The following is a 24,464-nucleotide window of genomic DNA, read 5'->3' on the forward strand; positions in this document are numbered from 1 at the left end:
AAAAAATTGGGTTTCTTGCTGCAGCAAAGAAGAGAATGCTGCAGTGGGACTATGGGATCAGTTCAGTAAGGGGAAGTTAGGAGGAGCCTCTTGTAGAGACTGGGCTGCTGTTTGATGATTCTTAACTAGAGTTTAGAATAGTAAGGGCCAATTCTGGACTGAATATTGTCAAGAAGCAGGGGTATTTCAATGGCTGGGTATCTAAATTTTTATCTAGGAGATGGAAGGATTAAAGAGGGATTGGAGCTAAAATTGGTTAAAACAACAACAAACAGTAGCAAATATGCATGTTAAGAGGGGATGTTTGCACATTTTTGTAATTGCAGAGTGGTCTTGTCTCTGTTTTATTCCAAAGTTGCAATGTGGGTCCGATAAGCTGAGAGATAATAATTGCCAACCTTGACTTCTGTACTCAGCTAAAATATTATTCCAGAATCAAAAATAAGTAAAACATTTCAAACAAATTGAAACCTGAAGGAATTTACCACTAATATATCCTTGTCAAAAGAACTGTTAAAAAAAAAAAAAGAACTGTTAAAAAGATTTACTACAGAAAGGATGATTTGAGCAAAGAAGATGGATTAGATGGGAGAAGAACTGGTAAACCAAGAAATGTGTGGCTAAATCTAAATAAATAATTACTGCATTTAAAAAACAACTGCTTCTGAAAGTAGGCATAGAGGGAAATTTCCAACATAATAAAGGCCATATATGACAAGCCCACAGCCAACATCATCCTCAATGGTGAAAAACTGAAAGCATTTCCACTAAGATCAGGAATAAGACAAGGTTGCCCACTCTCCACTCTTATTCAACATAGTTTTGGAAGTTTTAGCCACAGCAATCAGAGAAGAAAAGGAAATAAAAGGAATCCAAATCGGAAAAGAAGAAGTAAAGCTGTCACTGTTTGCAGATGACATGATACTATACATAGAGAATCCTAAAGATGCTACCAGAAAACTACCAGAGCTAATCAATGAATTTGGTAAAGTAGCAGGATACAAAATTAATGCACAGAAATCTCTGGCATTCCTATATACTAATGATGAAAAATCTGAAAGTGAAATCAAGAAAACACTCCCATTTACCATTGCAACAAAAAGAATAAAATATCTAGGAATAAACCTACCTAAGGAGACAAAAGACCTGTATGCAGAAAATTATAAGACACTGATGAAAGAAATTAAAGATGATACAAATAGATGGAGAGATATACCATGTTCGTGGATTGGAAGAATCAACATTGTGAAAATGACTCTACTACCCAAAGCAATCTATAGATTCAATGCAATCCCTATGAAACTACCACTGGCATTTTTCACAGAACTAGAACAAAAAATTTCACAATTTGTATGGAAACACAAAAGACCCCGAATAGCCAAAGCAATCTTGAGAACGAAAAACGGAGCTGGAGGAATCAGGCTCCCTGACTTCAGACTATACTACAAAGCTACAGTAATCAAGACAGTATGGTACTGGCACAAAAACAGAAATATAGATCAATGGAACAGGATAGAAAGCCCAGAGATAAACCCACGCACATATGGACACCTTATCTTTGATAAAGGTGGCAGGAATGTACAGTGGAGAAAGGACAGCCTCTTCAATAAGTGGTGCTGGGAAAACTGGACAGGTACATGTAAAAGTATGAGATTAGATCACTCCCTAACACCATACACAAAAATAAGCTCAAAATGGATTAAAGACCTAAATGTAAGGCCAGAAACTATCAAACTCTTAGAGGAAAACATAGGCAGAACACTCTATGACATAAATCACAGCAAGATCCTTTCTGACCCACCTCCTAGAGAAATGGAAATAAAAACAAAAATAAACAAATGGGACCTAATGAAACTTCAAAGCTTTTGCACAGCAAAGGAAACCATAAACAAGACCAAAAGACAACCCTCAGAATGGGAGAAAATATTTGCAAATGAAGCAACTGACAAAGGATTAATCTCCAAAATTTACAAGCAGCTCATGCAGCTCAAAAACAAAAAAACAACCCAATCCAAAAATGGGCAGAAGACCTAAATAGACATTTCTCCAAAGAAGATATACAGACTGCCAACAAACACATGAAAGAATGCTCAACATCATTAATCATTAGAGAAATGCAAATCAAAACTACAATGAGATATCATCTCACACCAGTCAGAATGGCCATCCTCAAAAAATCTAGAAACAATAAATGCTGGAGAGGGTGTGGAGAAAAGGGAACACTCTTGCACTGCTGGTAGGAATGTGAATTGGTTCAGCCACTATGGAGAACAGTATGGAGGTTCTCCATACTGTTAGAATAGAACTACCATATGACCCAGCAATCCCACTACTGGGCATATACCCTGAGAAAACGAAAATTCAAAAAGAGTCATGTACCAAAATGTTCATTGCAGCTCTATTTACAATAGCCTGGAGATGGAAACAACCTAGGTGCCCATCATTGGATGAATGGATAGAGAAGATGTGGCACATATATACAATGGAATATTACTCAGCCATAAAAAGAAACGAAATTGAGCTATTTGTAATGAGGTGGATAGACCTAGAGTCTGTCATACAGAGTGAAGTAAGTCAGAAAGAAAAAGACAAATACCGTATGCTAACACATATATATGGAATTTAAGAAAAAAAAATGTCATGAAGAGCCTAGGGGTAAGACAGGAATAAAGACATAGACCTACTGGAGAACGGACTTGAGGATATGGGGAGGGGGAAGGGTGAGCTGTGACAGGGTGGGAGAGAGGCATGGACATATATACACTAGCAAACGTAAGGTAGATAGCTGGTGGGAAGCAGCCGCATGGCACAGGGATATCAACTCGGTGCTTTGTGACCACCTGGAGGGATGGGATAGGGAGGGTAGGAGGGAGGGAGATGCAAGAGGGAGGAGATATGGGAACATGTGTATGTGTATAGCTGATTCACTTTGTTATGGAGCAGAAACTGACACACCATTGTAAAGCAATTATACCCCAATAAAGATGTTAAAATAAATAAATAAAATTACATCAGAAAAAAACAAAAACAAAAAACAACTGCTTCTGGCAGTAAAAAAACACAATAGTAACACATAAAGCAGGAGAGGAATTGTAATTAAAGCTGTCATATTTTTTGTCAAGATTTATTGGATTTATGCTTTAATTAATTATTTTAATTAATGAATATGTAAGTATGTATTGTAAGGGTAGGTACCAAAATAATAGGAAAAAATAGTGTGTTATTTCTGAACCAAGAGGAGAAAAAGGGGAATTAAAATAACAAAATAAGACTAAAACTTGATTAATTCAAAAGAAGATAAGAAAGAGGAGGAAAAAAAGTATAAATCAAAACACCATAATAATATCATAAGCCAAATTTTAAAATCAGGTAATTCTCACTGATCTGTAGAAAATGGTTTTGGAAGTGGGGAAAGAGTGGAAGCAGGGTCAGCCATTCAGAACTATGATTGTGGCCAAGGAAACAATGAGAAGTGGTCAGTCTTAGGATATATTTTGCAGGTAAAACTATAGGACTTGCTGATGCTCAGATATTGTTCTTGAGACTAATTTTTACTACTTTTGACAATGTCTATTTTTAAAGGTAGATCATTTCTCTCATGATTCTGTTCCTTATAAAGCTTTAAACTAGTCTATTTTCTCTAAATCCATGGCTTTTGATAGGAAAAGTTTCCCTTCTCTCCTAGAAGATGGTCACTAACTCATTGTTGCCCCAGGATGATTTGGAGCATGGTTCAGGTCCTTTAGATCTTTCCCATTCCATTTACAGACCTTTCTCCTTTACCCCTTTGGATTCATTTATATTGTAGTTGTAAGTTACTACATGTTCATTCAGTGTTAGGAAGCTGTAAAGAAGCTGCAACAGGAAAAGTAGTGGAATGAACTGGATAACAGCTACTAATTTGTGTACTCTTTGTGCTAGGATAAAAAACATCCCAGCTGTGGCTGAGGGTAGTGCTACCTTTGAAAGTATAGACAAGGTTAAATGATAGGAGAAACACAGCAGAGAGTATTATGTTGGTTTTACAATAGGGGAGTAGTCTTAGAAATGGGTAGGGAGAATTGTCATGTGACACAGTAAAGCAGACCAACCTGGACAAGGGTAACCATAATAATAAAAGTAGTTTAAATAATAGCATTGCTGAATATCTGCTGGTGCCATATGCTATGCTGAGTGATCTGCATGATAATATTTCTAATCCTTACAACAACCCTGAAAGGTAGATTTTATTCCCATTTTACAGATATGGAAGCTGAAGTTCAAAGGACCATCTTGCCCAAGGTTTACCTAATTCAAGCCCAGATTTACCTGACTCAGGTGCCAATACTCTTTGCATTATAATGTCTTTTATAGGTTCAAAGGTGGCTGAGTTTAAAGGATGAAAAGGAAAACAGAAAAGATACAGATTTAGACAGGGATGTGAGAGACAGTATTGGCAGAACAGAAAGAACAATCCCTAGATCTTCAAATTAGAATGCTGGCTCGGAGAATGGGCCTATCATTAGTAAATAATAAGGATAGAGACAGGCTGGCATCCAGCTTTTATATACCTAAGGAGTTCAACAAAATTTGTGTTTTGACTCATTTAAACTATGTTACAACCCTTAACTTATAGCAGTATGCTAAAAAAAAAAAAGAAGATAATCATTTGATAGCCTCTTTATTTTGTGTCAAATGAAAAAACAAAACAAAAAAACAAACAAGGAAACAAGATACTTTTTTTGTGTGTTTTTTTTTTTTTTTTTGCGGTATATGGGCCTCTCACTGCTGCGGTCTCTCCCGCTGCACAGGCTCCGGACACGCAGGCCCAGCCGCCCCACCACATGCCGGATGCGGGATTCTCCTGGGCCGGGGCACGAACCCGCGCCCCCCGTATCGGCAGGCAGACTCCCAACCACTGCGCCACCAGTGAAGCCCACAAGATGCTTTTTCAAATTCATTTCAGATAAAGCCAGTGATGGTTATGGTGTTCAGTTGTTATGGGTATAAGGGCCTACTTGATAAATTCACCTTGTAGTAAAAGTTTGCGGGCCTTCCCTGGAGGCGCGGTGGTTGAGAATCTGCCTGTCAGTGCGAGAGGACATGAGTTTGATCCCTGGTGCGAGAGGGTCCCACGTGCCACGGAGCAGCTGGGCCGGTGTGCCACAACTACTGAGCCCGCGTGCTGCAACAACTGAAGCCCGCGGCCCTAGATCCGATGCTCCACAACAAAAGAAGCCACCGCAATGAGAAGCCCACACAGCGCAACGAAGAGTAGCCCCCACTCGCAGCAACTAGAGAAAGCCCGCCTGCAGCAACGAAGACCCAACGCAGCCAAAACAAAACAAAACAAAAGTTTGCCTCTTTTGGCAGCTTGATGTGTTTCCTTTTAAGAAGTGATGGGAATTATATAACTCATTTTCTTTTTCTTTTTTACTGTTCATAAATCCAGAGGTAAATATAATGCTCAATTATAGTATTTATATTAGCTCAGGTTTTTGCTCTATAGTTTGTCTTTTCTAAAGCTTTTGAATCTTCTATTTTTATGTTAGCTGTTTGCTGTATTTGGTTACAAATGAGGTGTTTACTTTAAACACCTCACTTCAAATCTCTTTTGGGAAAAATGTTCCCAAAACGTAAAAGTAAATCAAATATTTTTGGAAGTGTGAGTTTAAATTTAAATTAAATAAAAAAGCATTCATTTTTTCATAGCTTGGAATTTTGCCATTTTACTCATTTGGAGCTGTTATATAAAGACGTATTCTTTGTGCCACCTTTACCCACACATTTGATGTTTTTATCAATTCCTGCAAAGGTGAAGAAAGCGGTGCTTACATTTCCCTGTATGAAGGTGAGAGTTCCAAAAATAAATTGTTTCTAAAATCTAAGACTGCCAACACAGTAAAAGATAAGTTTCCTCTTGTTGAACTGATTAGGAGGTTGGCCGTGTGAGATTACTTGGGACTGAGAGTTTATAAATTAATGGTTCTGAACTTTTTGGGTTACAAACTCCTTTTGAAAACCTAATGAGAGATATGGGCCCTGTCCTCAGAAGAATGCTCAAGTACGAGCACTTGACATTGCAGCCACAATTTCTTGGGGATATATATGCCTCTTACTAGAAGGCTAGAATAGATAAGACATGACTCCTCTTTACTGTGATAGCACAGATTCCTAGTCACCACCTAGGCAGGGAGCCTTTATTGTGGATAGCAGTAAGAGCAAGGTAGACACTTGCTAAATCAAACTTGAGTAAGTCAGTCAACACATAGCTCAAAGCAATAATAGAATCATAGGCAAACAGATTCTGCTCTTCCTGCTCCAAGAGTATTTTGCATTCTCTTTGAAGCAATTCTATTATGGTCATCAAGTAGTTCTAAAAAATACCCAAGTTGCTGAAGAATATCCCCTACAGTATATGCCCTCATAGATGTTGTTTTGTTTATTGGGGTTTATATTAATTTCTATCTTGAGGTCTTATAGAGGGGGAACTCTCTATTAACTATTTGGGTAGAAAATTCTGTCATGTTGCCATAAAATGTTTTTATGTTTCATGTTTCTTTTGTGGTGTGTGCAAAGTCCTGACCACTAGCACACTATTAAAAAGACATTATTTATTTTTTATGGAGCCAACCACCAGAGGCTCCTGGACTCTATGGAAGCCGCAGATCTTCTAACATCTGAAAAAAGGATTATCCTTTTGAATGTGAAGGTGAATGTGAGTAACTGAGAAAAGGTAGAGTAGGCAGTGAAAGTAATGAAAAAAGAGAGATTAGGGTTCAAAACATATTGAGGTGTGTCTTAGGGACCTTGAGTGTAAAGCTGCCTTCAGTGTTTCTCAGTGGGGCCTTATTGACATTATGGGAGGGACAATTTTGTGTGTGTGTGGAGCTGTCCTGCCCAGTGCAGTATATTTAGCGTTCTTGTCTCCCGTCCCCTGTCAAATGCCATCTGCATCCCCAGTCAATGTAAATTTTTAATGCCCCTACATATTTCCAAAGGCCTCCCAGGAGGTGGTACCACTCTGGTTGAGGAATACTACTAGATATTCTTAATCCTAGGTGGTCTCACACTACCATGACCTAAACTGGTTTAGCAGAAGTCTTTTCACTGTATGGACTATCCTTGCTTTAGCAAGATACAGGACATTTCCATCACAAGGATCCCCCACGTAGCCACACTCACTTCCCTCCAATCTCCATCTCCACATTAACATCTAGCAACAACTAATCCATTCTCCATTTCTAAAATTTTGTTATTTTAAGAATGTTATATAAACAGGTTACAGTATGTAACGTTTGGGGATTAGCTTTTTTTACTCAGCATAATTCTCTGCGGATTCATCCAAGTTGTGTGTATATCAGTAGTTTGTTCCTTTTTATTGCTGAGTAGTATTCCATGCTATAGATGTACCACAGTTTCTTTAACCATTCACCTGCTGAAGGACATCTGCCTTGTTTCCAGTTTTGGGCTTTCATTAATAAATTTGCTATAAACATTTGTGCATAGGTTTTTTTGGTAACATCTTTATTGGAGTATAATTGCTTTACACTGCTTTGTGCATGGGTTTTTATGTGAACATTAGTTTTTATTTCTCTCGGATAAATGCCCAGGAGTACAAATTCTGGTTCCTGTGAAAATTGTATATTTAGGGTTTTTTTTAATAAACTGTTTTTTTAAAAAATAAACTGTTTTCCAGAGTGCTTGTACCATTCTACATTCCCACAAGCAATGTATGAGTGATCGTTTCCCTGCATTATTCTCACCAGCATTTGAGGTTGTCATTATTTCTAATTTTAGCCATTCTGATAGGTATGTATGATATCTAATTGTGGTTTTAATTTGTATTTCTCCAGTGGCTAATGATGCTGAACATCTTTTCATGTGCTTATTGCTGTCTGTATATCCTCTTGGGGAAATGTTCCTTCTTGACTTTTGACCGTTTCCTCACTGGACTGTTTTTTATACTGTTGAGTTAGAGAGTTCTTATATATTCTAGACAATAGTCCTTTGTTGGGTATGTGGTTTACACATATTTTCTCCCAGCTAGCATCTTGTTTTTCATTCTCATAATAGGGTCTTTGGCAGAGCAAACATTTAATTTTGATGAAGTCTACTTTATTGATTTTTCCTTTTATGGATTGCTTTTGGTGTCAAAACTTTGTCTAGCCTTAGACCATGAAGAGTTTCTCCTATGTTTTTTCTAAATGTTTTATACTTCACATTTAAGCTCTTGATCCACTTTGGAGTTAGTTTTTGTATAAGGTATGAGACTTAGGTTGAGGGTTTTGTTTATTTGTTTGCTTTTTGTTAGCTTATGGATGTCCAATTTCTTCAGCAATATATATTGAAAAAGCGATTTTTTCCTCCACGGAATTGCTTTTTCACCTTTGTAAAAAACAACGAGTTGGCATACTTGTATGGGTCAACTGCTGGGCTCTCTATTCTGTTTCATTGATCTGTATATTTATTTTTCTGCCAGTACCATACCATCTTTACTACTGTAGTCTTTTAATAAATCTTGAAAATGGATAAGCTGATTCCTCCCACTTAATTCTTTTTCAAAACGTGTTTTAGCTATTCTAGTTGCTTTGCCTTTCCATACAAGTTTTAGAATAATTTTGTCTATATCTACAAAAAAATCTTGCTAGGATTTCCCCTTTACTAAGTTTTAAATTGTGGTAAAATACATAAAACATAAAGTTCACAATTTTAACCATTTTAAAGTGTACAATTCAGTGGCATTTAGCACCTTTGAAACGTTGTGCAACCATCCCACTATCTAGTTCCGGAATGTTTTCATCACCCCAAAAGGAAGCCCTGTTCCCACTGTGAAGTCAGTCCCCAACCTCTGGCAATGACTGATCTGCTTTCTGTCTCTATGGCTTGGCCATTCTGTACATTTCATATAAACGGAATCATATGATATGTTACCTTTTGTGTCTGGCTTATTTCATTTAGCATAATGTTTTCGAGGTTCATCCAACTTGTAGCACGTCAGTACTTCTTTGTTATGTCCAAATAATATGCCATTGTATGTATATACCACAGTTTGTTTATCCATTCATTCATCCATGGACATTTGGGTTGTTTATAACTTTGGGCTATTATGAATATCATGCTGCTATGTGTATGCACGTACAAGTATTTGTATGAGTACCTGCTTTTAGTTCTTTGGGGTCTACCTAGAGTGAAATTACTGGACTGTATTCTATGTTTAACATATTGAGGAGCCTCCAAACTGTGTTCCACAGCAGCTGCAACATTTTACATTCCTGCCACCCGTGTATTAGGGTTTCAATTTCACCTCATCCTCACCACACTTGTTATTTTCCATTTTTAAAAATTACAGCCATTCTGGAAAGTGTGAAGTGGTATCTTACTGTGGTATTGATTTGCATTTCCCTAATGACTAATGGCATTGAGCATCTTTCCATGTGCTTGCTGACCATTTAGATATCTTCTTTGGAGAAATTCTATTCAAATCTCTTGCTCACTTTTTAATTGAGTTGTTTGTCTTTTTTGTTGTTGAGTGGTAGCCCCTTCATTCTTAAAGGATATTTTTGCTGGATATAGGAATCTGGGTTGACAGTCTTCTTTCAGTGCTTGAAAAATTTGTGCCACTTCTCTGGCCTCCATGGTCTCTGATGAGAAATGTGCTGTCATTCAAATTGTTTATCCATGGTATGTAAGGTGTCATTTTTCACGGATTTCAAGATTTTTTTCTTTGTTTTTAGTTTTCTGCAATTTGACTATGATGTGTCTTGGCATGAATTTTTTTGGGTTTATCTTCTTTGGGGTTTGCTCAGCTTCTTGAATCTGTAGGTTTATCATCTGCTAAATTTGGGGAGTTTTACTCATTATTTCTTTTAGTACGTTTTTCAGTCCTGTTCTTTTTCTCTTCTCCTTCTGGGAATCTGATGACACAAATGTTAGATCTTTTTTTATAATCCCACAAGTCCGTGTGACTCTGTTCTTTTTTTTTTCATTCTATTTTCTCTGTCGTTCAGATTGAGTAATTTCCATTGTTTTATCTTTCAAGTCACTGATTCTTTCCTCTGTCCCCTCCACTCTGCTGTTGAGCCCATCCATTGAGGGGTTTTGTTGTTATTGTATTTTTTAGTTATAAAATTTCCATTCAGTTCTTCTATTTCTTTGCTGAAACTTTTCTTTGCTGGGACTTTCTATTTTTTTGTTTGTTTCAAGTATCTTCATAGTTGCTTGTTGAAACATTTTTATGATGACTGTTTTAAAATCTTTGTCAGATAATTCTACCGCGTTGATCATCTAGGTATTGTCTGTTTTCATTCAGTTCAAGATCTTTCTCATTCTTGATATGATGAGTGCTTTTTTATTAAAGCCTGGACATTTGGGACTCTGGATCATATTTAAACCTTCTGTTTCAGTTGGCTTCTTCTGATACTAATCAAGTAGAGGAAGTGGGGGTAAGGTACCTTGTTACAGCCAGGTAGGTGTAGGAATCTAGGTTCCCCACTTAGTCTCCATTAACACCTGAGAAGAGGGGCTCCTCATTACTGATGGGCAGGGGTAGGAGTTCCACCTCCCCATATGGCCTCCACTGATACTGGGAAATAGGAGTAACCTTGCTATCACCAGGTGTTGGTGAAAGTACGATTCTCTACCATGTTTCCTCTGATACCAATCCGGCAGTGAAGAGGAGGACCACTTCTTTACTGGCCTGCTGAGAGGAAGTCTAGGTACCCCATATACCTAGACTTTACTAGGTATGGGTAGAGGTGAGCCACAATTCTTTCTGTGGCATTTGGCTGGAAGTAGAGCAGTTATTATCTAAAAGTTTTCTATTTTGCTAGGCTACCTCTTCCCTGGTCCTTTGGCTAGAGAGAGCAGGTTTTGTTGTTGTTAATACTATTGATACTTCCTAGTTTCTCATGATACCAAAAATTACCGGCAGGTGGCAGAATAGCTGATGAAAATGGACTGTTCACCAAAACATAAGAAGGCTGATTTCCTTTGTGACATAGGGAAATAAAATCTATGACCTTGCACCCACCCTGGATACAATCCCAAGATTTTGTTCTGAGGGTTAGATACTCTTTATCAGCCTTTGAGTACAGGTAGCTGCCCAGTGGGAATAGAGCTGGAGTAAAAGGAATGGGCTTTGTTAGGCTCCTTGGTGACATATGACACCAGGATTACTTGGGTTTTGTGAAAATAAATGTCTAGCATTTAGTTACTCTTCTCCCTAGGAAGGTGGAGATTGGATGACTGGAGAATTAATACTTTCTTTAAACAACATTGATACTTTGAAAGCGCAACAAAACCCCCAGAAACACCCCATATCCTATCACTCATTTTTTCTATCAGGCCCTGCTGATATGTACACATATATGATTCAATTTTTTAATTCTCGTTTTCACTTATTGTCAAAGGTGTTTTCTGATGTTAGTGCATGGGGGTGGCTTTTTAAAATTTATATTTGAACTCATGTGCAAAGAATTAATCACACTGCAGTCATCTGACCAAAAAAGGTCTGAGGGGAGTCTTTTGATTGTTTGTTTCATTTTTGGTTTTCTCAAATTTTTATTTTGAAAAATTTCAAACCTACAGAGAAGTTAAAAGAATAAAATATTGAACATTCAATTACCCTTCACCTAGATTCATTGTTAACATTTTGCCGTATTTGCTTTCTTTTCTGTCTCATATAAAGCTAATTTGCAGACATTGATGGGTATGGCTTTCAAGGTTCCTTTAGTCTAGGTATGCACCCCAGTTTTCTTTTCTTTCTCCTCACTCCCTCTCTTCCTTCTTCATATTTGAAAATTTTGAAGCTCCAAAACTCTTTCTCTTAGTTTCCCACCAGCGAGTTGTGCTCAGATCCTGCTGACCACCAAGCACCCGTAGGCTGAGTCACTTTCACTTGTCTGTAATATTCGTTTTGGCCAACAGAGTTTGGCTTAAATTCACACGAGATGGAAAAAAAAAAAAAAAAAAAAAAAGCTGCTATAGGACCAGGATCTCCTAGAGTTGCTTACACGACAACCTTTATATTCCTTAAGGAAAAGTTCCTAGTCAATTTGGCAAAGCCCAGTTGGAGACCTCTACTTTTCTGCTGATCCCAATTCAGGAAATCACTGCAACTACAGGAAGCTGAGAGTTTCCTATTTGTCCTTCTATCTTTTCTCCAGACATTTGTCTCTGGTCTTGGGAACTGCGATCGTGTGTACACGATCCTCCCTCAGCTCTGGGAGCCATGCAGAGGAGTTCTCTCAAGGGTTTTCTACTCCAAAAAAGAAATACGAGGAAAAGGTAGCTTTGACGTGGGGAAGGCCCAGTAGTCAAGAATCTCGAAATCTAGGTGGTTGAAACAATATGTGCCACAAAAAGGGTGGAGACACACGTTGAATTAGCCTCATACATTCTCTGTCGCAAAACTTTTCCACATTCCCTGGTGGTCTAGTGGTTAGGATTCGGCGCTCTCACCGCCGCGGCCCGGGTTCGATTCCCGGTCAGGGAAACAGTGTTTTTTTTCTACCTACACAATACTTTGTGTTCGTTTTTCTTCCTACAAAATACTTTTAATGACAGTTCCTATAGAACACTTTTAATGATTAATTTTGTTTCTTCTACACAGTTGCCACATGGGTGACCTTAGCTGAAATACAGGAAATGCAGGAAAACATAAAGAAAAAATCGTTTACCATTCTACCAACCACCGGTAGCTATTATCCAGTTTTTGAAACAGAAAATGGAATAATGCTGTACATACTATTTAATTATCAGCTTTTTTTTAAACATCTTTATTAGAGTATAATTGCCTTACAATGGTGTGTTAGTTTCTGCTTTATAACAAAGTGAATCAGTTTTACATATACATATGTCCCCATATCTCTTCCCTCTTGCGTCTCCCTCCCTCCCACCCTCCCTATCCCACCCCTCTAGGTGGTCACAAAGCACCGAGCTGATCTCCTTGTGCTATGCGGCTGCTTCCCACTAGCTACCTATTTTACGTTTTTACCAGCTATTTTTAAAGTTAATATATTTCTAACACTTTCCAGTAGAAATAAATACACTTCAGCAACATGATATTTTCTTTCAATTTAATTATTTAATTTTTGTAAAGGTAATATATTTACATGGTTTAGGATTCAAATATCCAAAAAGGCATAACTGATAAACCTACTTTTCACCTCGGCCATCTAGTTTTCTTCTAATAAGGCAGCCAGTAGTAAGTTTCATAACTATATTGTAATATAAGTATGTTGTAAATATAAAATATAAATAGATTGTAAATACAAGCATACATACGTATATATTTCAGTACGTTCCCCTCCCTCGCACAAATGATAGCAATCTATACACACTTTTCTGAACTTTGCCTTTTTCACTTAATTTTAGAAATAGTTGCAGATTACACATGAAGAGCTTCCTCTTTCTTTTCTATGGCACATAGTATTCCATTATATTGATATTCCATAATTAATCAAACCAGCTTCCTATTGATGACACTTCGGTTATTCTAATCCTTTGCGGCCATAAAAATAATCTTCTACATATGTTATTTTGTACGTGTGTAGAATAAATGTCCAAGAATTAAAATGTTGGTTCAAAAGACATGTGCATTTGTGGATGGGTAGTGCCAATATGCCCTCCTTAGAGGTCCTGCCAATTTATACTCCCACCAGCAATGTACAATATAAAAAAAAAAAATGTGGGTTTTCATCAAAATGGATTTCATCAATCGTATTTCTGGACTTTTAGGTTTTTCCCCCCTAAAATTTTGGTTTTACAAATAACACTTTGATGAACATCTGTGTGAATACATCTTTGTATATCCTTAGGGATTGCTTTAGGATAAATTCATAGAAGTGGAATTACCACTTCATATCATATATTAGATGGGTTAAATAATTAAATGTAAGAATTGAAACAATAAAAAAAATCGGTGGATAATTATCTTATTGAGCTGGAGAAGACTTTTTCAAGGTAAAAGCAAACACAGAAATCATAAAGGATAAAACTGATAGGTTAGACTACATAAAAACAGAAAACTGCCCATCTGAAAATCCTATAAATAATAGTATAAGACAAATGCCAAACTAATATGTAAGTAATATACATATAACATAAATTACCCAATAGCAAAAATCGACAAAGCGTATGATTTAGTAAGTCCCAAACTAATACAAATAATTAGTAAGTTTATGAAAAATGATCAACCTCAATAGTAATACAATAAATGAAAGTTAAAATGAGACTTCAAATTTTTATGTTGCACTTTCATAAAGATAAAAAGAATGGTATCTAGTTACCTGAGGTAATTTGGTAATACTCATTGAAAAGTGAAAGTTGGTGATATCGCTCCACACAGCAATTTGGCAATATGTATTCAAAGCTTTAAAATGTGGGTTATCTTTTCAATGGCAACTTTACCTTTATGCATTCGTGCTGAGGAAGTACTCTCAAATGCGTAACGATATGTGTACAGAGATAACACTCGCATTAAGGCCTTAACTCGTCCACTTGATTTCAGAGGCTCCCTTCAAAAGACAATAAACTAGAATTGATGATTTTCCTTCCCTAAACCTCTGAAACGACTAGAAAAACTACCCCAACATTATCAATATAATCATAGGTAAAATCCTAGAGGTCTTTTTTTCCTCTTCGTCCTTTGGCTTTGTGTTGAATAGTTCTCTTAGCACGAATCCCTAAATATGAAAGACTTTGGTTGGAGCAAACCATGACGAACTAGTAATAAGGATACAAACAAAAAAAAATCTCTCGTGTGCGTTGGTGGTATAGTGGTGAGCATAGCTGCCTTCCAAGCAGTTGACCCGGGTTCGATTCCCGGCCAACGCACTACTGACATCTTCTTTTCTCCGGAAGCTCGAGTAGAGCAAATAGGGGGATAAAGAAAAACCTTTGACCACCCATCCGTCCTCAAACTCTGAACCTTCTGGGAGACTCTACCGTGAGCGAACCTCCAGACTTCATGCAGCTGCCAAGGCAAGCCCATTTGCTGTGTTTGGCCTCTTGCTTCGCACCAGTTCACGATAATTCTCCTTTTGGGGGTCTTTAGGGAATGTCAGAAATGGAGGGTGATCGGATATGTTTTTCTGAATACTCGGAGGCGACTTAGATTTACTAAAGAGTCAGAATAAGGAAGTCAGCCCAAGACTCCGAAGTTACTGAGAGAGCGCGCCAAGGAGCAGTGAGGGAAGCAAGAAAAATAATAAAGGGGGACCTCACGCCGTTTAGCATCTCACCAGCTTCGCTTCTCTGCCGGTTCCAACATTCGCAGGGTACAAGGTGGAGATGTAAATAGGAAAATCCTCGGGTTGCCTAGTGGGGGCGGCTTGATTATTTGGAGGGGAAAGAGAGAAGTGGCTTGAGGAGGGCGACTGGGGACGCGGTCCCCGAGCTGCAGGCGGCGCTCTCAGACCTCGTCGGGACTGGGTGCGCCGCCGTCCAGCGGAGGGGGTGATGATGGCGCGGGCACGGCGGGATTCTGAGACCCAGATTCGGGTGTCAGGGCTTCGAGGTTATGGGTGGAAACGTTTGGGATTTTAACCTAAGAGAATCACGCGAACTAAGCAAAGAAAGCTGCAGCACCACTTAGACAATCCTGTTTGTAAAGACATTAAATCCAACCGCAGTGCGCCGCCTTGGAGGTGGCGCGCCGTGATCGTATAGTGGTTAGTACTCTGCGTTGTGGCCGCAGCAACCTCGGTTCGAATCCGAGCCACGGCAAAGGATTGTAGTTCACCTTGGTGGCCTACCTTTTTGGAACCCTTTAAAGGTTAAAAAAAGCTTGTAATCCGTCTTTGCTCAAGGCTGCATCGCAGAAGTGCAGTCTACGAATTAGATAAATAACTGTCTCCACTCAGCTCCATTTGCGGCTCTCCCACCTAAGCGAATCTAACCAGCCCTGGCAAAGCTGCTTCAGGGCGGTGTGGAGGCCTCGGAGCAGCAAGCAAGGCCTACCTTCACCTGAGCAGAGGATAGAGCCCTTCGCTGGTGACTCCGGAACTCAGCGCCTCTTCCAGAGGTTGGAGAAATGAACGTTTTGGAGAGTGCAGTGAAATCTCCCGCGAGCGCCCACGCCTGAGACTCTAAATCCCATCCGACTTTAAATCTCAATCCAGAAGAGGAGGCGAAAAAGCGCGAGGGAATGGGGATGAGAGGCGCAAACTGCCGCGAGAAGTAGGGGGGGCGCGGGGACTTGTGCTCCCGGGACCTTGGTGCTGCAGCCTCGTCCTTCCTTCTACAAAATTTTAGTATTTAAAAACAAAATCGTGCCCCCAAATGAATAGTCAATTGGACCTAACTTCCGACTGACGCGTCCTTCAGCCTCACCCCCACCCCATCCCCTGGTGGTCACGGTTTAGGGGGGGGAAACGGTTTCGGACTGAGAAGAAGGAAGAACGAGGCTGCAGCACCAAGGTCCCGGGGGCACAAGTCCCCGCGCCCCCCCCTACTTCTCGCGGCAGTTTGCGCCTCTCATCCCCATTCCCTCGCGCTTTTTCGCTTCCTCTTCTGGATTCCGGGTCCTAGAAACCGGGTTCTCCAAAAGAATTTGCTGTCCAAAAGGTCTCAAGACCTGTCTAAAAGGAATTTGAAGAAATGTCGAGGTTTCAGGACTACTGATTCCCGCGCCCTCTGCAAGCTCTTCTAGCCCCGTGCAGTCCCATCACTCTAGAAGCCTGGAGTTTCTCGGTGACAAAAGCTAGTGCTGCGTTTAAAATCCTGGAGCCAGAGAACTCTTTCAAACTAAGCTGCGTGTATCTTTGACCGTGCAAGCTGCCCCTCAAAAGAAATTATATTTCTGTAAGAAGGCTCGCAAAGCAGCGCCCGGCTAGCTCAGTCGGTAGAGCATGAGACTCTTAATCTCAGGGTCGTGGGTTCGAGCCCCACGTTGGGCGGTACTTGTTTTTCCCCGCCTACCTCTGTTTTATTGAATCTTCTCTTGTTAGCTACCAACTGAACCAGCAGCTTCTAAATAACCATTGTGGTCACTGTTGTTTTAAACTTCGGTAAATTGTTCCAGAAACCGCCTCTACTCGCCCCAAATCTAGCAAAGAAGAGGAATCCGAGCTACCGATTCCAGCATCTCAGGTTGAGATCAGGGGTCACAGATCTACAGCCGCCCGAACCCAGGCTCCTCCGAGGAGGCTCTTCCTCCTCCCCGCGGGGCTCTCCCTTCGTCCTGCCTCGACTCTGCTCCACTGAGAAGACATCTTAGGACATGACCAAAAGGAAACACTTTCGTTCTCTTCTTGTCTGCGGGAAATTTTGGATGAAGTGTTGAAGGGCCTTCTTAAGTAGTTAAAATGTTCTCCATTAGGTGCTAAGGAGCGTGCCTTTGCTTTTTAGGTTTTGAAACGTTCATCAGCCTCAAAGGGCTGTAAAATACAACTAGTTTAGGAAGATCTCGAAACGAAAAAGAGGAGAGGCCGCTGGAAATGGAGCTGAGGAGGAGGGACGCGGAAGAGCAAAGAAAGGGGGAAGTACGATAGGAAGGGGAGGGAGGAGCAAGGACGACGGCCCGGAGCTGGCAAGTGGAGAGATTGCAGCGGTCTCGTCAGATGGATGTAAGCGGACTCTCTGGAGCGCTGCGCCCAAGCGTTTCGAGTTAGCTATTGATCGACCGGAGAACTCTGTTCTACCCCGAAGGCCTGAAGTTGTTTGTCTGATATTTGTTCCTGCTAAATCTCTCATTCAGTGTTGGGATGAGTGGTGTGAGTAAAGTGGGTTTTCAAAGTGAGTGGAAGCAGAGTTTGTCCCCAGTCATCAGGCTTCTCCACCACAACGCGGACACTCGCTTTTAACTCCTCATACAGGTCTTTCCCACATCTCCCTAAGGATCATTTACCAGTCATACTTTTTTTTGTTTAAGTTTGTAAATGTGCTTTAATCTCCTTTATATATCCCGCCAACCATCTCCAAAATCATCAAAACACTAGCCGATTATTCTCAAGGTGTTGTGCCGGGACAAACATCACCAGCATCATCTGGAAACTTTTGAGAAACGCAAATTCTCGAGCCCTACCTCAGACCTACAGATTCAGAAACTCTGGAGGTGGGCCCAACAATCTGAGACTTAAGCTCTCCAGGTGATTCGGATAAATGCTCGAGTTCAGGAACCACTGCATTAGGGCAACTTCCTTTCCTATCAACCAAGATGTACCATGTTCTTGGGTAGGAGACTCAACGTCATAAAGATAACACCTCTCTTTAACTTGGTGTCTGAATTTAACATAGTTTTCATTAAAATATCAAAAATATTTTTCTTTTTTATTCAAACTGGACACTATAATTCTAAAGTTTAAATGGAAAAATAAGCAGTAATACTCAGGAAATTCTTTTTTAAAAGAACAATAAGGAAGGATTAACCCTATGAAATATTAAAATGCCATAAATTATAATGGTTAAAGCAGTAAAATATCGTGTATGGGTAAACAACAATTAATGGGACAGCACAGAGTCCAGAAATGGACCAAAATACATGAAGAAATGTAATACATTAGAAAGAGGGACTCAAATCAATAATTCTAATGACCAATTTTTTAATAACTAGGTAGCTGTCAACAGAAGGGCTGTGACAAAATAATGGGAAAAAATAATGGTCAATGAATATCATACCCTTTACATAAGGGTAAATTCCAAATTGATCAAAGATTTAAATAATAATGAAAAGGAACATAAAAGTTCTTGTAGAAGCATGAAACAATTATTTTATTATCTTGGGGGGTGTGTGTGTGTGGAAAAGCCTGTTCTAACTATGACACAAACTCAGAAGTCCTGAGAGAAAATATTGATGAGTTTGACTATATAAACCAAGTGGAATCTGCATAAGCAAAGTCCAAAGACAAATGACAATTTGGGGAAGTATTTGCAACTCACATTGTGTTAAAAATCCTCCATTTTGAGTTAATGCTTTGGCATATCAACATCCTTCTCACAGCCCTAATTGTGAATGCACACTCAAAAACAGCTGAAACACCCTGATAAGCAACCCAACCCCTGGACTCTAACTTTCCCCTCCTCCATCCTCTTCTCCCGGCCCCGCCCCCCTTCCTCCTCCTCTTTCCTTCCTCTCTTTCCCCAACTCGGTTTGCTTTCCTTAGACCCCACTCAGGACCCCAGTGAAGGCTTTGGCCCACAGGTCCTGGCTCTCACTGCTCCCCAGCTGTTCACTTGAACACACTGCCAGTTGGACTCCTGTGTGGCCCTGCGCACGCCCGCGGTGACCCCCTCTGGGACCTGTGAGTATAATAAACTTCTCTTCTGGTTCTCTTCCCTTCCTGTGGAGGCACCAAATTTACCATACCATGCTAGACATCTACATTCTTAGAACATACATCATGTACAAAAGGCTAATTTCCCTAATATTTACAGAACTATAAGCCAATAAGAAGTAAACCAATAACCCAATAAAAAGTAGCAAACATATAAAGAATAGAAAATATAAAAGGCTATTGCTCATATGAAAAGATACTTAACATTCAACATTACTATTAATGAAAGTAGTGCAATTTAAAACTAAGTTGAGATAATATTTTCAACTATAATATGGTAAATTTTTTAAAGTTTAATATGTTGGAGAGTTAATAAATATTGTTAAAGAGAGGGTAAATTGGTTTAAGTTCTACAGGGTGTTTTGAACAATACCTATCAAAAATTTAAACTTTTTTTTAACTTCAGTAATCCACATTTAGAAGTTTATCCTACAATATTCCTATACTTATGTGAAATTAAGTGTATACAAAGTTATTCACGGAGCACTTTTTATTACGCAAAAGATTGTAAACTCTCTAAATGTCCATCAGTTTTGGGGGTGACTAAATAAATGACAGTACAACCATACAATGAAATATAGTTCAGCTAGCTGTAAAAAAGAATAAGGAAGCTCTTGAGGGGAGATTTACAGAAATTGCTTATAATTCAGTAATAAATACATGGAAAACTAAGCAAATGGAAAAGTAACATAATTGTTACTGCCAAGGGAAGATTATATTAAAAAAGTGATCATGTTAAATTATGTGGCTTCTCTGTTAATAGTTTATATATTAAAAATAATAAGCATTGATCTCATCAAAATTAAGATATAAGTATATTGATGTATTAGGGTTCCCCAGAAAAACAGAACCAATAGAAGATACACATGTATGTATATAGAGATTTAGTTTAAGGAATGGACTCATGTTGTTGTGGAGGTTGGTAAATCTAAAATCTTCAGGGTAGGCCAAGAGGCTGGATAGCCAGGGAAGAACAGATATTGTAACTCTAATCTGAAAGCAGAGTCTGGAGGCAGAACTCTCCCTTCCTCTGGGGACCTCAGTCTTTTTCTCTTAAGGCCTTCAATGGATTGGATGAGGCCTACTCACATTATGGAGGGTAATCTGCTTTACTCAGAGTCCACTGATTTAAATGCTAATCTCATCTAAAAAATACCTTCCCAGAAACATCTAGACTGATGTTTGACCAAATATCTGGGTACCATGGCCTAGCCAGGTTGACACATAAAATTAGCCATCACAATTGGGAAGATGGAGGAGTGGGAAAAGTGTGTGTGTGTGTGTGTGTGAAGTGGTAAGTGTAGGGGGAGTACGGAAAAGAGAGATAAAGTGCCTAAAACTAGAAAATCAAGATTTAACAATATATATATTTTTTCCGGTATGTGGGCCTCTCACTGTTGTGGCCTCTCCCATTGTGGACCACAGGCTCTGGACGTGCAGGTTCAGGGGCCATGGCTCACGGGCCCAGCCGCTCGGCGGCATGTGGGATCTTCCCGGACTGGGGCACGAACCCGTGTCCCCTGCATCGGCAGGCGGACTCTCAACCACTGCGCCACCAGGGAAGCCCAAGAATTAACAATATTTGTCTACAGAGACAGAGGTGAATAACAAATCACTGATTAAAAGAATTTAAAGAAGTTACTTCTAGGGAGTAGGAAATGGGAGAGAGTTTCAGGGGCCTGTTGGTTTTCATTACCGAGTTTATGAGTTTGACTCTCTAAACTATGTGCATATATAAGCTTGGTAAAAATAAATACTAAATAAAAAAGGCTTTTTCTATGTTGTAATTTTTCAGGTATTTTACCAAACTGTTGTCTTTTGAATTTTGTAGGGGAATGGCTCAGCTGTGGCACCCAGGTGACCTTGTATGTATTTGCACAGGCCACACCAGCCAAGGCTTGAACTAAAACTATTCTGAATCTTACCACAAGGCAGAGCACCTTGTGATTGCCCCAAAGCAAGAGAGGATGGGAGGGTTGTGAAGAGTGCCAGGAGACAGCTTCCATTCCCCTCCCTGTCTACCCTGGGACAGTTTCTCATTGCCCTTCAGGTTCTAATCACATATGAGGCATTCTGCTCACCTCCTTATCCCTTCCTTGGGGACAGCTGCAGACTGCAAAACTACTTAGCTGCAGTCTAGAATTGGCTTCTCAATAACAGGTATCCCACAACTTGCATTGTAGTCACTGACCTCTTTTGTTTCAGTGTCATCCCTTTGGATGTGTGGGTTGAAGGCCCAGGAAGTCTATACCTTCAACTACTCTTCCTTTTGCTGTCTATGTAAGTAATAAACTTTCTGAATCTAAAAGTGACTTGTTATAGCTTTACAAGCTGAATCACTCAGGCCTTGGCTTTGCCAGATGTTGAGTGCTTGCCTGATTGATTTTTTGCTAAACAAATTCTTAAACGTTTTATGTAGCTAAATGTATTAAACTTTTTCCTTAGGGATTTTGAGTTTTATCATGCTTAGAAAGCATTTTCCCTACAAGACTAAAAATTTTTTGAAAATTTTTTGGGGTATTTTTTGAAGGAAGAAAGGTGTAATTATTCTGCTTATGAGCTGAACAGAGATGCAATGAGCTCCCAGATAACTTTGTGGCACATTCCCCGAGGCTCTCTGAAACCCAGACCTGCTGAGGATTGAGAGGGTTTCCTGGGACCTCCCAACTCAGGAACCCTGGGCTCTAAGAGGGGGATGTAGCCACTAAACAGATGGTGCGACATCCCAGGCCTAGCAACAGTGGAGAGCAATTACTAGACCTGATTGGGCAAGGGGAGAGAGCTGTTCCTGGAACCTGGGAAAGTGATAGTTGTAGGTAAGGCTGTAACTGTAGTAGAGTGCCACTAAACAATAACTGTGGTCTTGGGGGGTGGCGGAGAACACAACTACTGCCAACCTGCAGGAAATAATTACCCTGACCTCATATTCCTCCTACACTCCCATTCCCAGTCAGTGAATCCCATTGGCTGTAACCAGCAAGAAGTCGGTGGGTAGAGGAGCCCTTTTGCACAGTTCAAAAAGATTAACTTTCTGGTGCATATAATAGGGTGGAAAATGTTGAGAATGTATCTGGAGGGACAAACGCAAAATACTCAGCAATTTTCATTCTTGTGATTAAAAAAAAAAAATCCCATATACTCCCTCTCCTCCACCCACACTGCTTCCCCTGTTATTAACATCTTGCATTGGTGTGGTACATTTGTTACAATTGATGAACCAATATTGATTCATTATTATTAACTAAAGTGCATAGTTTCCATTAGGGTTCATGCTTTGTGTTGCATAGTTCTATTCCTGAGATTTTAATTGTGAAAGCATCTCATTATGAGGTGAGTTTTAGTGTCAAATAGGTTTTTCAAAAAAGGTTTTGTATTTCCTGAATTCTTTCATTTATTTGACATCTGTTTGTTGTCTTTAGACCTGTATGGTATCTGGACTGGAGATATGTATGTATGTATTTGATTCCATCTTTTTTCCCTCTGATCATTATAAACCCTAGGTTAAATTTTCTTCCAATCATTGTTTGTCAGAACCTTATTTTCTTGTCAGAGCTTTCCAACTTCATTAAAGCAAAGTTCTATAACTGGTATATGTTTTTCATACCATAGCTAGAGTCTCTTTTCCACAAAAATGCTGGTAATGTGAATGAAATTTCAAAATGCAGGGGTTTTAGTTTCTTTCTTTTCGTTTTTGTTTGTTGGATTAATATCTGTGAATTTCTAGCTCAGATCAGACAAGCAGACAATGGAAGAAAGAAGCAAAAGAAAATCCTTCGGAACCTCTGGATCATGATGCTTTAAGTTCACAGAGGTTGTTACTTGCCCAAGCTCCCAGAGGAAAGGCTGTGAGTGTGGTTAATGGCCTGCCTTGTGGCTTCAGCCTCCTATAGTCAAGTCTGAGTTACAGCTGGGTTTGTCTGAGGTTTTTAATATATACTTATAAAGTAGGTGACTACTTTGTTATAAAAATAATAAAGTCATGCCGGTTGACTTTATTGAAAATAAAATTGTTTTATTTTATTAAAAATAAAATTGTTTATTAAAAACCACCAGGTTGGTATTATTTGGCCTTTGGGAACTGGGAGCTTGAGTAGTGGAGGTGAGAATTTTCTCAATGTATGTACCTTTCTATAATCCCTTGATTTTTCTATTCACACACACACACACACACACACACACACACACACACACACACACAGTGCCTCCAGGAAGAAAGAAAAGAACTGCTGGACAAGTTCTCTCCCACCTTCATGTGACTGTTAAGTCTGTGCAATCCGGTCACCATAAAGGCATTTTAGACACTTGAGGAATGTCTCTCTGTGTTACCACCTATTCTGCACTGAATGTTGTTGTCCGTCCCAAATTCCTATGTTGAAGCCCTAACTCCCCAATGTAATGGTATTAGGAGGTGGAGCCTTTGGGAGGTAATTAGGTTTAAATGAGTTCATGAAGATGAAGCCCCCATGCTGGGATTAGTACTTATAAAAATAGAAGAGACACCAGAGTTTCCTTTCTCTGCCATGTGAGGATGCTGTGACAAGGTCTTCTGCAAGCTGGGGAGGAGGCCCTCAACAAGAACTGAATTCTGTCAGCACCTTGATCTTGGACTTTACAGCCTCCAGAACTGTGAGAGGTGGCGAATAGATAACCTAAAGTTGCAAGTAGCTAGCAAGGACTTCGATGAAGCAAAAGGTGACGTCCCTGGGTGGGCTTGAACCACCAACCTTTCGGTTAACAGCCGAACGCGCTAACCGATTGCGCTACAGAGACATGAGAGCGCATTCCCCATAACTCGTTTCCTGATTCAAGAAATTGCTTTTCAACCTCTGGCTGGGGACATCCTTAGATTCTCATATTCCGGAAGCCGAGGGTGCGCGCGGGAGACATTGAAGCCAAGAGTTGGTGTCATCGGGCGCGTTTGGACATCGATAGAACGTTTGGGAGTCAGCTAGGGGACTCTGACTGCCGAACGCCAGATCGATGGCCTTCCCACCTGCTCCCCGCCTCAACAGCCGCCCGGCTCCAGGTGACGGCCGCAGCCTCCCGGGCTGAAGTCCATGTTACCCTTCTTAGCTTCGCTCGCCGTGAGTCCCCAGTTGACTCTGTGGGCGCGCGTGCGAAGGACACGAACCAGCTGTGCCCCCACTGCGCTGCCCACGTTCTGCGCCTCTCTCTAGATGTGGACTCCGACCGGCAAGACCTCAGAAC

This window comes from Stenella coeruleoalba (assembly GCF_951394435.1).
Source record: "Stenella coeruleoalba genome assembly, chromosome: 1".
NCBI lineage: Eukaryota > Metazoa > Chordata > Mammalia > Artiodactyla > Delphinidae > Stenella > Stenella coeruleoalba.